Source organism: Phlebotomus papatasi, chromosome 3, assembly GCF_024763615.1.
Source record: "Phlebotomus papatasi isolate M1 chromosome 3, Ppap_2.1, whole genome shotgun sequence".
In the NCBI taxonomy this organism is placed as follows: domain Eukaryota; kingdom Metazoa; phylum Arthropoda; class Insecta; order Diptera; family Psychodidae; genus Phlebotomus; species Phlebotomus papatasi.
Genome location: NC_077224.1, coordinates 14,362,270 through 14,375,033, shown reverse-complemented (window position 1 = coordinate 14,375,033; position 12,764 = coordinate 14,362,270). Strand labels below are relative to the sequence as shown.

Below are 12,764 nucleotides of genomic sequence, written 5' to 3'. Positions count from 1 at the left end.
ACCCACAGCTCAATTCTGGAGGATAAAACTTCTGTCGAGATTTACTAAATCTAAGATATTTAGTATAAAAAGAACACAAAACACTTTTTCGATAGATTTCGTCAAATTAATCTCGCCCAATTCGCCATTTTCGCTTTTTCAGAATGGTTAATTAGAATTTTCTTGCAATACTAGCCTTTCGAAAATAACTTGAAAAGTGCCTTTCTTTTTCAGATAGAGACCACTCTGTTCTACAAAGGTATAGAGGAATAAATTTCCTAAAAAATATGTCTTCTAGGTATTTTTAAATTTACGGGAGCCCACAATAAAGCGAATCAAAATGGAATAATTTTACCCCATACCTGATACTATTTGCCCCATAATTTTTCAGAATGGCCACAAAATTCCCTGTATTTCCTTAGAAAATAGAAGAAAATGGCTTCCACAAATTTGTAGAGCGGTATATTTCCTATAAAACTGTGCTAACTAGAAATTTCTGGTGCGCTTCTTCTAAAAAAATATTATATTCGTTTTGTGACTTTTTGCCCCAATCTGCTTTATAATATTCACAGGGAAGGTAGAGAGTGTCAAGGAGTACCCAAAAGGCGAAAAAAGGAATTTGGCAAAAAAAAATATCGGCTTATTCAACTTATATTCTGACAAGTAAAGTCGAAATGCAGCTTCGTACAGAAAATGATGTCCAAGGTTTAAGATTTTTTATGGGATGCCACACAAGCCGAATCAATTATTCCGCTACGTCAAAAAATATCTTGTTTATTGGGTTCGTAATTCTACTTCACAAAATCCTTAAAAACCCTTAGATTTTCCTCTAGAGGAAAATTAAAATTTAATGACGACTTTTACGAAGTTGTTCCGGTTTTCTTAGCTACGTAGGGGAGGGTGGGGCAGTTTAACGACGGGGCAGTTTAAATTTTTGCATATTCTTCTTATCCTTTTGAAAGGAATGGGATAAAACCTTTATGTTATTAAAGAGATAAATGAGACCCATGTTCATAAAAATAATTAATTTCGTGACGCTTCTCGTTTGAATTCTATAATTGATTTTATAAAACTGAATCAAAATGAAACATTTTGTAATATTTTATTTTCAACAATTTCTGAACTATTGCACTTATCTATCGAAGTAACATAATTGTATTAAATTACTAGTGGTTTTATGTTTATTATAAGGCATTTAGCGTTGAATGAAATCTAAGACGTTTCTGACAATTTTGATTTGAGTTCCGAAACTTCGTGAGGGGCAGTTTCATGCAAGCACACGAAGAAGTTTCCAGTGTCTAACAATTTACTTTTTTAATCAAAATTAACTTAAAATGATAATTGAAAACATTTTGTAGTTGTTTTTGTCGATAGAGTTCGAAATTATGGAAAATAGTGTTTCCTAAAAGTTCATAAAAAAAATTTTAAAAAATAATCTTTCAGTGTTTTTTAAGTGCTTGAAAATGATAAATTTAATTGTTATAATATCTTTTCAAAATATTTTCAGCAAGATATTGTAATTTTTTTTAGTAATATAAAAATTCGAGACTTTAAAATAATATTATAAAACTGTTATACTAAAAACTACATATTCTAACGCGATATAATGATCCAATAATGTACAGAATTGGCCTAGCACTACAAAAGACATTTCATTCGTATAAAAATTCAAAGAAAATTGATCATTCAATGAGAAATAGGCTTGGAAATCTTTGGCGATATTTTATTTTCTCTGTATTATTAATTAGTGTTAAAATTCTGTTATAAAGTTTTTGTTCGATTATATTTTTAGGTTTTAGAGTCTAAGCAGACTTCAAAATAGTAATTTTAATCAATTCTGGTATCGCAAGGTTCCTATAAACACGTTTTATCTTTCTCAAAAATTGGCTCATATTTATCTTGAAATTGCCCCGCAACGGGGGACTTTCACACATTCTGCCATTCAAGTAAAATCATCTACTCCACAATAGACCAATGAAATTAAAGGATTATTATTATTTTTTTTATTAACCCTAAACCCAACTGTAATTCACAGAATATACAAAGTTTTACTTCTGTTTGTCATCTTTTTGCAAAATAGTCCTAAAATCCATTTTGCAATTTAGGGGTGAAACTGCCCCACCCTCCCCTACAACTTTTTTTTTCAGCTTTGAACGCCTCATTTTCACCGTAAACATTACACTAGGCACAAAAATTTGCACATTACTTTTTAGATGAAAGTTTCATCTACTTGCTTAAACACTTTGTAGAAGGTGTCATGTGTTTTAGAATCATTTTTATGCTATTTTTCTAAGAGATGCTTTTGTTACACGTGGTAAACCATTTTTTCAGTGCATTTTGACAGTCAATTAGATGTAATTTTCTCATAATCACACCTATTGTAAACCTCGGATTTTCTCTAACACAATCCGGGTTTACAGAACTTGTTTTAAACAGTACTGTTTCAAAAAATGGTCAATGATCAATTTCATCTTTTTATTATTAATCGTATCGACGCCTAAAATAATTAAGTTTGTCTTTGCCAAAAACGGGCCACGTCAATGGCAAGCGGACTTGCCGACATCAAGTCCCCTACTTCGCATGAAGCAGGGGACAACGGACAGACACAAAAGTGGGGGGTAATTTGGATCACCCGACAGTCACTGGCTACAGTTCAATCAAGTGAATTGTGGAAAGTTTCTCTTGGAAACAAGCAAATTGGATGAGAAATGCTGCATGGGCAACGAAAGAATCGCACCTACTATAAGCAGATTTAGGCTTAATAATTTGACAAAAGCATGAGAAAAATATCTGATAAAATCTCATTTTGCTCGGTAGTCAATAATTTTAACTGAAGTTTTTACGAAGCTGCAAGAGCTCAATTTTCCTGAGCTGCCAAAGTGGCATTACATTTTTTTTTACGGATTTACGGTTAGTTAGGAATTGTGTTTACCCGTTTTTTCAATTATTATAATAGATGTCTGGTGCTTGTCTAGGCATATTTTTTTTATTACTATTAGTGTGTAACTTATGCCCTAGACGCACTTACGACTTAAGCCTTGAGGTAACTTGCTTAACGTAACTATAGTCAAAATAATGATTAGACTATATTCCCATCGCTTTCCCACTAAGACGTCGCTCAACTTAAGTCATAATGCCATTGACATATGCCCTAGACACACCTACGACTTAAGCCGAAAGACGGCTTAGCGAAATTATTATCAAAATAATGATTTTACTAACTAAACCATTTCTCGGTTTAAGCCGGGAGACGGATTAGTCAGAGACTGATGGAAATGTAATCTTATCATTATCTTGATTACAATTACGTTGAGCGTTCTCTCGGCTATGTAGAAAAAATCTGTGTAGAAAAAATGTGTATTGCGTAAACAATTGTACAACTTTTAACTGTAATACACAATTGCTACACAGTTTTTACACAAGTTTTTCATGAAAGTTTTCTCGTAAGGAAACGCATTTGTTTTACTTGCAGAACTGCTATTTATCGTTCTTTCAGTTTCAATTTCTGAGCTTATTGAGCAGTGAGTCGATGGAAGGTGCAAACAGTAAACACGAGCATAGAATAGATATCGCAGGGAAGTGAGTTAAAAAGAAGAAACGATAAAGTCTTTGAATAAAAAGCTCACGAGGGGTTTTGTGGTGAAAGCTTGTGGGCAAGAAACAAGTTTTCCATAGGAAATAATCATATAGTTTCTTATGTGGTCTTTGTCTTTTAAAATGTTTCACCTTTAAGGAAGAACTCCATCTAACTACAATTCCAACCTTTTACACAAAGTATAAACTCGATTTTACAAAAATATTTGCTACTATGCAAAAAGATACAAATCAGATGATGCAAGAAAAAAAGTTAATTGAATAATTTTCTCACTTTTTACTTTGTATACACTTGCATATCCTTCCTGGAGAAAATACACATATGCAGAAGGAGAAATATTTCCTGCAATTTTCTTCCTCGGAAAACGATAAAGTTTTCCTTCCTTCCAAACATACATCGTGTTAGATTTCGTCCCAATTTACTTTTCTTTCTCCGTAAAAGAAGCAAGAGTTTCTTGGGTGAGGAAAGTTATAAATTTTGGGAGGTTTTCAGGGGAAGACGATTAACAGAGATTTCGAAGAGAAATTGTTTGGCAAATTATTCATTTGTCGCCCCCTAAAACTTGGAGTAAAATACACAAGAAAAAAAAGCTTTAAACTTTCGAACCGCGCACACCATGCAAAAGTTACTCAACTTAATTTACAGAGATCTTTTGGGAAAACTTGAGCAAGTTTCCTGCAATCTCCAGTTAAAGTTACTGCAATTAATGGTGAATGTTGGCTTTTTGCCGATAAATACAAAATAATTAGCCAAAACAGGAAAATCATAAGAGCAATATCATAATACTAATCAGCATAATGCACTTTAATAGAATTTTCGTAAGCTGAAATATTTGAAAGCTTATTTGAAAGGATTCAAAGAGATTGAAGTGTCTTAATAAGGATAGGGTAAAGCGGAGCTAATTCAGCAAGGCAATTTTATCGCCAGCTCTATTAATGTCCATATAGGGGAATGTACGCATGGTTCGAACACAGTGAATCTTCAATCAATGTGAATTTTCTCTATGTTTCCAAAATGCTGGCTTAAGAAATGACGAAGTAGAGTAAATTAAGCTAATTCGAAACCTGATCCAAATGGAAATTTTTCGCTACTCTAAATGGAAACGTCATTGTTTTCATGATAAATACAGTACTAAGTTATTATATTTATATATTTTCTATATCACAGTTTCATTATTTAGTTAATTTTGCTCCAAATAAAGCGCAAATCCATTCATATTCACAAATTTTAATTTGTTAATTTCTCAGAAAAATTAAAAGTGTACCTTTTCACGATCGAATTTTTCAGCGATCGAGCATGTCTTCAAATGAAAAACACAATGAGGTGACTGTTGTTTATTCGTTTTGTATAACGTTTATGTCATATTTCTGGATAATTTTAGTTAAATTAAGTGCTAATCTTTATTGTTAACGGTACGTGAAGTTTTCAAATGAAATAATTACCCATTTCGTGAACAAAATAGGTTTTCTGAAGTGTCAGCAAATGCTTCAATAGGAAACCCCGGAAATATGATTTTTTTTGGAGAGATTTTCTTATTGTTTTAGATGGGAAAGGACAAGAGACCAGGAATAAGAACAAATCCTGCACTCAAGAGCAACTCAACAAGGTTTTGGAGGCCCTTCGTCGCGGTTTCACTTACACTGTTTGTCTCCAATTAGGAACTTTCTCTTGTCTCCATTTGGATTAATATGTTTCCAATAGAAGCATTTTGCACTTGTGTATTTTTCTTGTATTTAAGAAGGTTTCAAATTATATCTAAAGAATTTTCACTAAACAGTAACATTATAGAAGAATCAATGAGCAAATTTAAGTAATTCTCTTCAGAAAAAATATGAATTTAGTTGAATCTTCTGTCAAAGTTAAAGAGCCTGGAAATGGTTTTGAATTAGGACATTTACCCTAGCTCTTTGGTTACTGCCCTAGCTGTATTATGCAGATCTATTTCCTTCTGATTGCCTCTCGTTCCAGTCGATGACGACGGTAGCGCATTTTTAATCGATTTACGATTGAGCTGTGCGTGATTTTAAGTGCATTCTTATGCGTTTTATGATTGATCTATGCGTGATTTTATGCGATTTTTTATCTATTTATTTATTTAAGCGCAATATTAACTGTTTTATGACTAAGCTCTGCGTGTTTTTAGGCGCAATAACCGTTTTATGCTTAAGATGTGCGTGTTTTTAAGGGGACCGTTTTGTACTTTGAGCTCTGCGTGTTTTTAAGCGGAATATTAAACGTTTTATGCTTAAGCTTTGCGTGTGTTTAATCGCACTATTAACCGTTTAATTTCTGAGCTGTGCATGCTTTTAAGTACAAAAATCGTTTTATGCTCAAGCTGTGCGTGTTGTCAAGCGGAATATTAATCCTTTTGTACTTGGGCTGTGCGTGTTTTTATGCGAAGTAACTGCCCGCTCATGCTTGATGTAAGCATGTTCTCAGCACAATCTTGCCCGTTTTATGCTTGAACTGTGCGTGTTTTCAGCACCATTTTATTTAACAAATAGAGATAAAACCTTAAAAATAGATAAATTTCATGACTAAAAATAGCAACGGACCTTCTAAAAAGTGAAAATTTTTATGCATATTATATCGTATTCCGTACAATATATCTAGACCTTAATTTTTAAAAGTGTCTGAAGCTACCTCAATCTTCCCTATACAACTCTTGCTTTCACGTTAAACACGTGTATTGAATTGTGAAAACTTCTTAAAGATTTTTTTGTTATCAAGCAGAAAACTTTCCCATATTCTCTATCAATGAAACATTTTGTTGCACGTTCTTCAATACTCCTTCTAATGGAACTTGCAGCACTAAAGCTTGGGAGGTGCGTCATGGTGACTTCATTAAATATTTATTGACTTTTCTTTCGCGATGTTGTGTGACTTTTTGCAACATATTGGTGGCAATATCTGCAGAGGTGCATTTCTTTTCTTCAGCAACTTCTAATTTTTTTTCGTACTTTGGACTTTTTCATCGACCACGCAACAGCAGAAGTGCATATAACAATTGAAGTTTGTGAAATTTTTATTCACCATATGTTCGAAAAAAGCTTTCATCGTCATTAATAAAGTCCATGGAGTTGTGGCAGTGTGCAAAACTTCTGGATATGTGGCTAGGTTCAAATTACTCTGTGGCATGAGCAATGGGCAAAAAATTGTCCTCCAAAAAGGAAGTGTCGGGCAGTTTTTGTGGAGGGATATAAGGGACGGAAACTGCTTTTTGATTAATAGATATTTCGTGTGTCTGGTAGAGGATAGTAAAAAAAAATATTTTCATGGACTTCATTGTTTGAAATTACAAGCAAGTCCACCAGAAAAATTACGTCATTGTCCATATGTGTACTTCAAACAGAGCTTTCCATCCTCAACTGTACACTTAGAAAAACTACTGGAAAATTTGATTAAATTGGATGAAGGAAAGCGGACATTAGAAATTTATAATTTAAATAATTTTGTTGATAATGGTATATATTGGTATAGGGGAAAGTGACCTGCCTTTGAATGCGGCAGCCTTTGAATGTTTCATTTTTTCTCTTATTTCTCAAAGCAAAAACTCTATTTTGTGAACTATAGTCAATACTATTAACTATTTTCTATTAACTTCGATTAACAAAATGGAAATTTAACTTTGGGAAATAAGTGAAAAATTGGAGCATTCAAAGGCAGGCCACTTTCCCCTATACCAGCTAATTGAAGACGATAAACAATAAGAAAAATATTATACTATATTATATTAAAGCCGATTATAGGATTAGGTTTCGGTCAAATAACGAACATTTCATTACAACCAATTACCTAAACTATAACTACCTTTGTTGCCTGTGAACTAATTGCGTTGAAAAAACTTGGTAAATAAAACAATTGACCGTTTATTTATTCATATTAATGGCGAGTGGCCAAAATCCGGAATGTATCAAAATCCCAAAAATCCAAAATCTCGAAAGGAGAAAAAATTTGGCTCTTGAGATTTCGAGCTTATAAGAGTTTTTGGCCTCTTGGTATTTTGGATTGCCTCGGTTGCCACAAGTAGCAATTGGTAGAAATAAACTGTTAGTAATTGAACTAAAATCCAGAGAAACCAAAATACTTAATGGGTTAAAAATCTCGAATAAGCAAAATCCCGAAAAGCCAAAATTCAAAATACCAGGCAGCCAAAATCCAGAATGGGGTTAAAAATTCCGAATAACCAAAGTACCGTACAACCAAGATCCCGAATGTTTTAAAATCCGGAGAAGCTAAATCCTCAAAAGTTCATAATACCGAGTAGTCAAAATCCCGAATGGGTCAAAATCATTGTCTTTGGATCTATAGATTTAGATTTATTTGGATCTAATTTAGATCCAAAGAGAATGGTCAAAATCCAGGAAAGCCAAAATCTCGAAAAGCAGTTATCCGAAAGGTATCAAAATCTCGAAAGACCAAAATCCCGATTGAATCAAAATCCAGAAAAGATAAAATCCTGAGATTTTAGCATTCGGGATTTAGACTCTATTAAGGATCTTCGATACTCGGTATTTTAGACTAGCCCCTGGCAAGTTGCCTGAAATTTGAAGTCACTTTCATATACTTCGATTTAAATTTATATGGGAATATTTTTGCACTCACTACCGTTATGCTAAATATTTAAAAAGTGAGAAGTTTTTTCGTATTACAAGATGCTTTACCGCGTCGAGGGATAAATATACTAAATTTTTGTTTAAATACATTTTTTCCACGGAGCATTGTGAGCTGAGTCCGAGATCAATTTAGGAATTGGCTTCAAATAGCTCCATATAAAAAAGTCAACTTGCCACGCGCTTGATTTTAGATTTTAGGGATTTTGGCTGCCACCGGTATATGTGATGGTATTAATTAACTGTTTGTAATTAAGATAAAATTTTAAAAAGCCAAAATCAAGAAGGGACCGAAAACTCGACCAGGCTAAATCCGGAAAAGCCCAAAATTCCTAAAATCAAAAATCCTTAATAGGATAAAAATCCATATTAGCCAAAATCAAGATGAGGAATAAATACAATACAATACAATACAATACAATCCAAAATCCTGAAAAATTTAAATCCTCCAATGAGTCAAAAAGCCGACGATGGCCGAACTGATCTAAGTTTTTTAGGACAATCTGTCCTTCCGGTTATAGGTTTTGATCCACAGATTCCGACCCTCACCGGAAGGACAGACTGTTCTAAAAAACCTAGCTCATTGTGGAATGTTGGCTTTCCTGATTTCAACCGGAGGCCATATATAAGTAACCCACTTTTGAAATGTATTTTCGGTCTTTTTTTTGGTTATTTTCAAGTCAGGAAACATCCCTGCGCAGGGGCCATGCTAATCTACTCTGTATGGTTCCAAATTTTGTATATGTTCTTCCGAAGCAAGAACAAGTCAGGAAACAAGGTATAGACCTTTTGGAAACTTCTCTATTTTCTCCCCTTACGACATTTTATAAATTGGTTGTGTCCTTCTTTAGGTATGAAAAAGTTCTTGTTAGGTTTCTGAGAACAAGAACTTCCCCATATCTACCCATACCTGAAGGAGATATTCAATCTCCAAAACACTGTAAGAGGAGGAAATAGAGAAGTTTCAAAGAACATCTAAACCGTCATTCCTGACTCCAAAGTTAAAAAAACAACCTACTTTTCATCAACAGATCACTGTTCCATTTGTGGTAGATGCTACAAATTTGTAATACATTGTTTCTCATTTAACTGATTGTTTTAGGGTAGAAGAAGTCCTGGAAAACCGATAGAAAAAATAATGATCGTTTTGTGAACTTCCAGATGAAAATCAACGATTAAGATTAGCAGAATTAAACCATCAACCGTCTGTCTCAATATATCTCCAGATAGCTGATACTCTGGCTAGAAAAATAAGACTTTGTATTTGTGTAAATTAGTTAAAAAACAGTATTGTATTGTCTGAACATACCTCCTTACCACTAGGGGAAACTGGGGCACCACCAAACACTGCGATTTTTTAATCAGAAATTCGACTTCTAAGGACAAGACCTATAGGAATTTAGAGGCACAATAGGGATGCTTGTCTACTGAAGAAATAGTTGAGATAGTCCAAGTAGTTAAGAAATAAAAATTAGTGTTTAGTGCTAGCCCGTGTTTGGTGGTGCCCCAGTTTCCCCTATATTTACTCATAAAGAAATTAATCAAAGTTTAAAAAATCGTTTTTAGCAACAAGAATTAGCGACAATCAACTTGTTGACTAATATTTTTGTTCGTCCTCAAACAGTTGCAGTACTACAACTACAAATTGTACTATTGTTTACTTTTAACTCTACACTTCAGGCGAGATACAATTTAGGAGACAAATATAACGGGAATATGTCACTGAGTTAAATTTTCCTATAAAATGAAAGGAGTGAATTTCATTTTGAATCGCAAATTCATTCTTATACCAAATTCTACGACTGTACTGGGTTATTTATGATGCAACCATGAGTAGGAGAATTTTTTCCCTTAATCATATACTATGATGCTATGACAGACTGACAGTTAAGTAGCACGGTTGTGTTTTTTTTCTGAATGTGAATTTCTCTCACATTTCCCTCTATTTGTTCTGATTTTAGAGCTTCTGGCACTCCAAATCTTTGAGTGAGGGCCACTTATCACCCATCTGACTGGAGAATCTTGGCTCTTGTGGGTCTGAATCTCAGAAACTGACTCACTTTTTTTTTTGCGCGGGACCTGTTACACCTGCACTGTGCCTACCTGCCTATTGGTTTTATTGGTTGGGTCTTGCACCTTTACTGAGCAGCAACCTTTCTTCTAAGTGTACTGCTCTAACTCTACAATCTCCCGGTGGTTGCTGACAGCTTCCTGTTAGCGTCTCATGAGATTTGTGGAGACTGTGTCAGATTGTGTCTTGCCTGCCCGGAAGGTGCTTGCCGTCTTCTGCCCTTGAGGTGGCCTGCGTTCTCGTCATCACCACTTAGGTCTACCATTTGTGCTGTGGATAAGCCTTTAAGCCCACTGCAGTGCTTGGTGGATCGGGAGTGTACGGATTGTGACTTCCTCTGGGTGGTGCTGTTTCCTGGCTCCGCGGGGTGTTTACTGCTCACTTTTGACAGTCATAGGCGCTGTGGACAAGCCCTTCAGCCTACTGCGGTGCTTTGACTGTCCGGAAGTGTCTCATCTGTCTCATCACATTGTAAGATCTACCTTTGCTCGCATTCTGTGATTGGAATACTGTGGCATCTGATAAATTCCTGGAGAATTTAGGTGCAATTACAATTATTATTAATATTATTATTATTGGCGCCATCTAGTGTGCTCTGGAAGCACTGTCTGGATTTTTGCGCCACAACCTGGTATTCTACATTATCGACATTGCTTGGTGGATCGGTGTTGTGGTGAAGGGGCTGACAATTGGCTGAAATTGGTGTCTCCTAACCCTTTTATACTGACAATTACAACGAGGGGTTTTTAATTTTTATTTGGGAGACTGAGAATGCATCCTGAGCGCTGTGGATTGTGCGCATCTGCGATAGATCGCAGACATGGCTCGGGAATTTCGTGCGCAGGGTCGTGCAAAAGACGTTATCACGTGCGGTGTGCGGACCCGCCACTTGACCCTGGTTCTCTCAATGAAGTGACGTATGGGTCATCGCCCTGGTACTGCAGGATGTGCATGGACTCCGGCAGCAATAACGGCTCTGTTGCGGCTCAAAATCTGTCAAATATTTCCAAGGTCTCCTCACATGCTGAATTGACGATCAATGCTGTGGTTGCCCGATTGCACAAGGTGGAGGGTCTATGTGAGGCTCTTTTTGAGGAAAACAAGCATCTCCGTAGTGAATGTATTGGACTCAAGACCAGTATCAGGGCTTTGGAGTATCGTCTCGAGTCGGTGGGTTCTTGGCCCATGACCCCGGGGCCCATGCTCAATCCTCGACGATTGATGGATGACAGATTGGAGTCCACCATGGTAAATGAACGTGGATTTCTTGGTACGGATCGCCGTTCTTCTAACGGTCTGGGTGTGGTTCCTGCTCCCAGCAATCAGGACTTAGTGTTGGATGTTCCTGACGCGGGTGCTGTTTTTGGGGGGTTGAACAGGCAGCGCGTGGGTGTCTCGTTGAACCATCAGCGGCCTGGGTTCTCTGGTGTTCCCCCTGTCATTCCAATTCCTGCTCCCCTTCCCAGTGCTTCGCATGATGACGACGCTACGGATCAGCAGGTGAAGCGTGACCGCAAGCCTGTCATTGTTGGCAGAGCAAAACCTGATAATGCGCTTCCAACAGCCCCGAGATTTCGTTGGCTGTTTGTGACTCGATTGTCTCGTGAGGTGACAGAGGACCAGCTGAGCTTGATAATGTCGCAGCGACTTTCTACGAAACGTAATCCGAAATGTATCTGTCTCACCGCCAATGCACCGGATTCCAGGAGGTCTTCCTCTTTCCGAGTTGGGCTGACTGAGCCTGAGTTTGAGCAGGCTATTAATCCGGATTTCTGGGAGGTTGGAATTCTGGTGAAGCCTTTCTTTTTTCGGGCAAAACAGAGGGCGCCGGGGGTTGCAGGGGGAGTCATCCCCTCGACTCGGAGTGCGGACGTCGAATCAGTTGCCGCTGCTGGATCCTCGCAGTAGTATTCTTCAGTCTTCGGAGGTCCGACATGATGATGAATTCAGCTTGTATTGTGGGTCATCTCTCTCTGATTCATTGAATTTCAGTCTTATTTCTAATTCCTTACTTAACGTCAATTACAATGATCTTTCCTCGGTTTCTGGGAGTCAGCTTGATGATATTGCCGATGTGGATTCAGACACCCTTCCTATATCTAAAACTAAACTTATAACTGATCTTCGTTTCACTTGTGTGTTGGCACATATGAACGCCCGCAGTGTTAGGCGTCACGTTGATGAAATCCGTGCCCTTTTACTCGGTTGCTCGATTTCGGTACTGTGTGTCTCCGAGACCTGGTTGGATTCCTCCGACTCCTTGGAGTCGGTTGGTGCCCGGGATTTCCGTTTCTTCAGATGCGACAGAGCTGGACAGAAGAGGGGAGGTGGTGTTGGTACTTATGTCCGCGATTGCCTCAATCCAACTTTGCTCTGTTCCGGCGCCTTTGGCAAGCTGGAGTATATTGGTGTGCGCGCGCTATCCTGTGGCGTAGCCATTAATATCTTCTCTTGTTATAATCCTCCTCCTGTTACTAATATTGAGGACATTGAATGTCTTCTCGAT

General features: G+C 36.8%; 1 protein-coding gene and 1 non-coding gene across 2 annotated transcripts in view; one reads left to right on the top strand and one right to left on the bottom strand.

The window, feature by feature from the left end:
* LOC129807810 (lachesin) overlaps positions 1-12,764 on the top strand; it is a 107,954-nt gene that overhangs the window by 81,064 nt on the left and 14,126 nt on the right. The gene's annotated exons all lie outside the window — the stretch shown is intronic.
* LOC129808373 (U6 spliceosomal RNA) lies at positions 8,844-8,950 on the bottom strand. Its single transcript, XR_008752403.1, has one exon. It is a non-coding gene; the product is annotated as a U6 spliceosomal RNA (small nuclear RNA).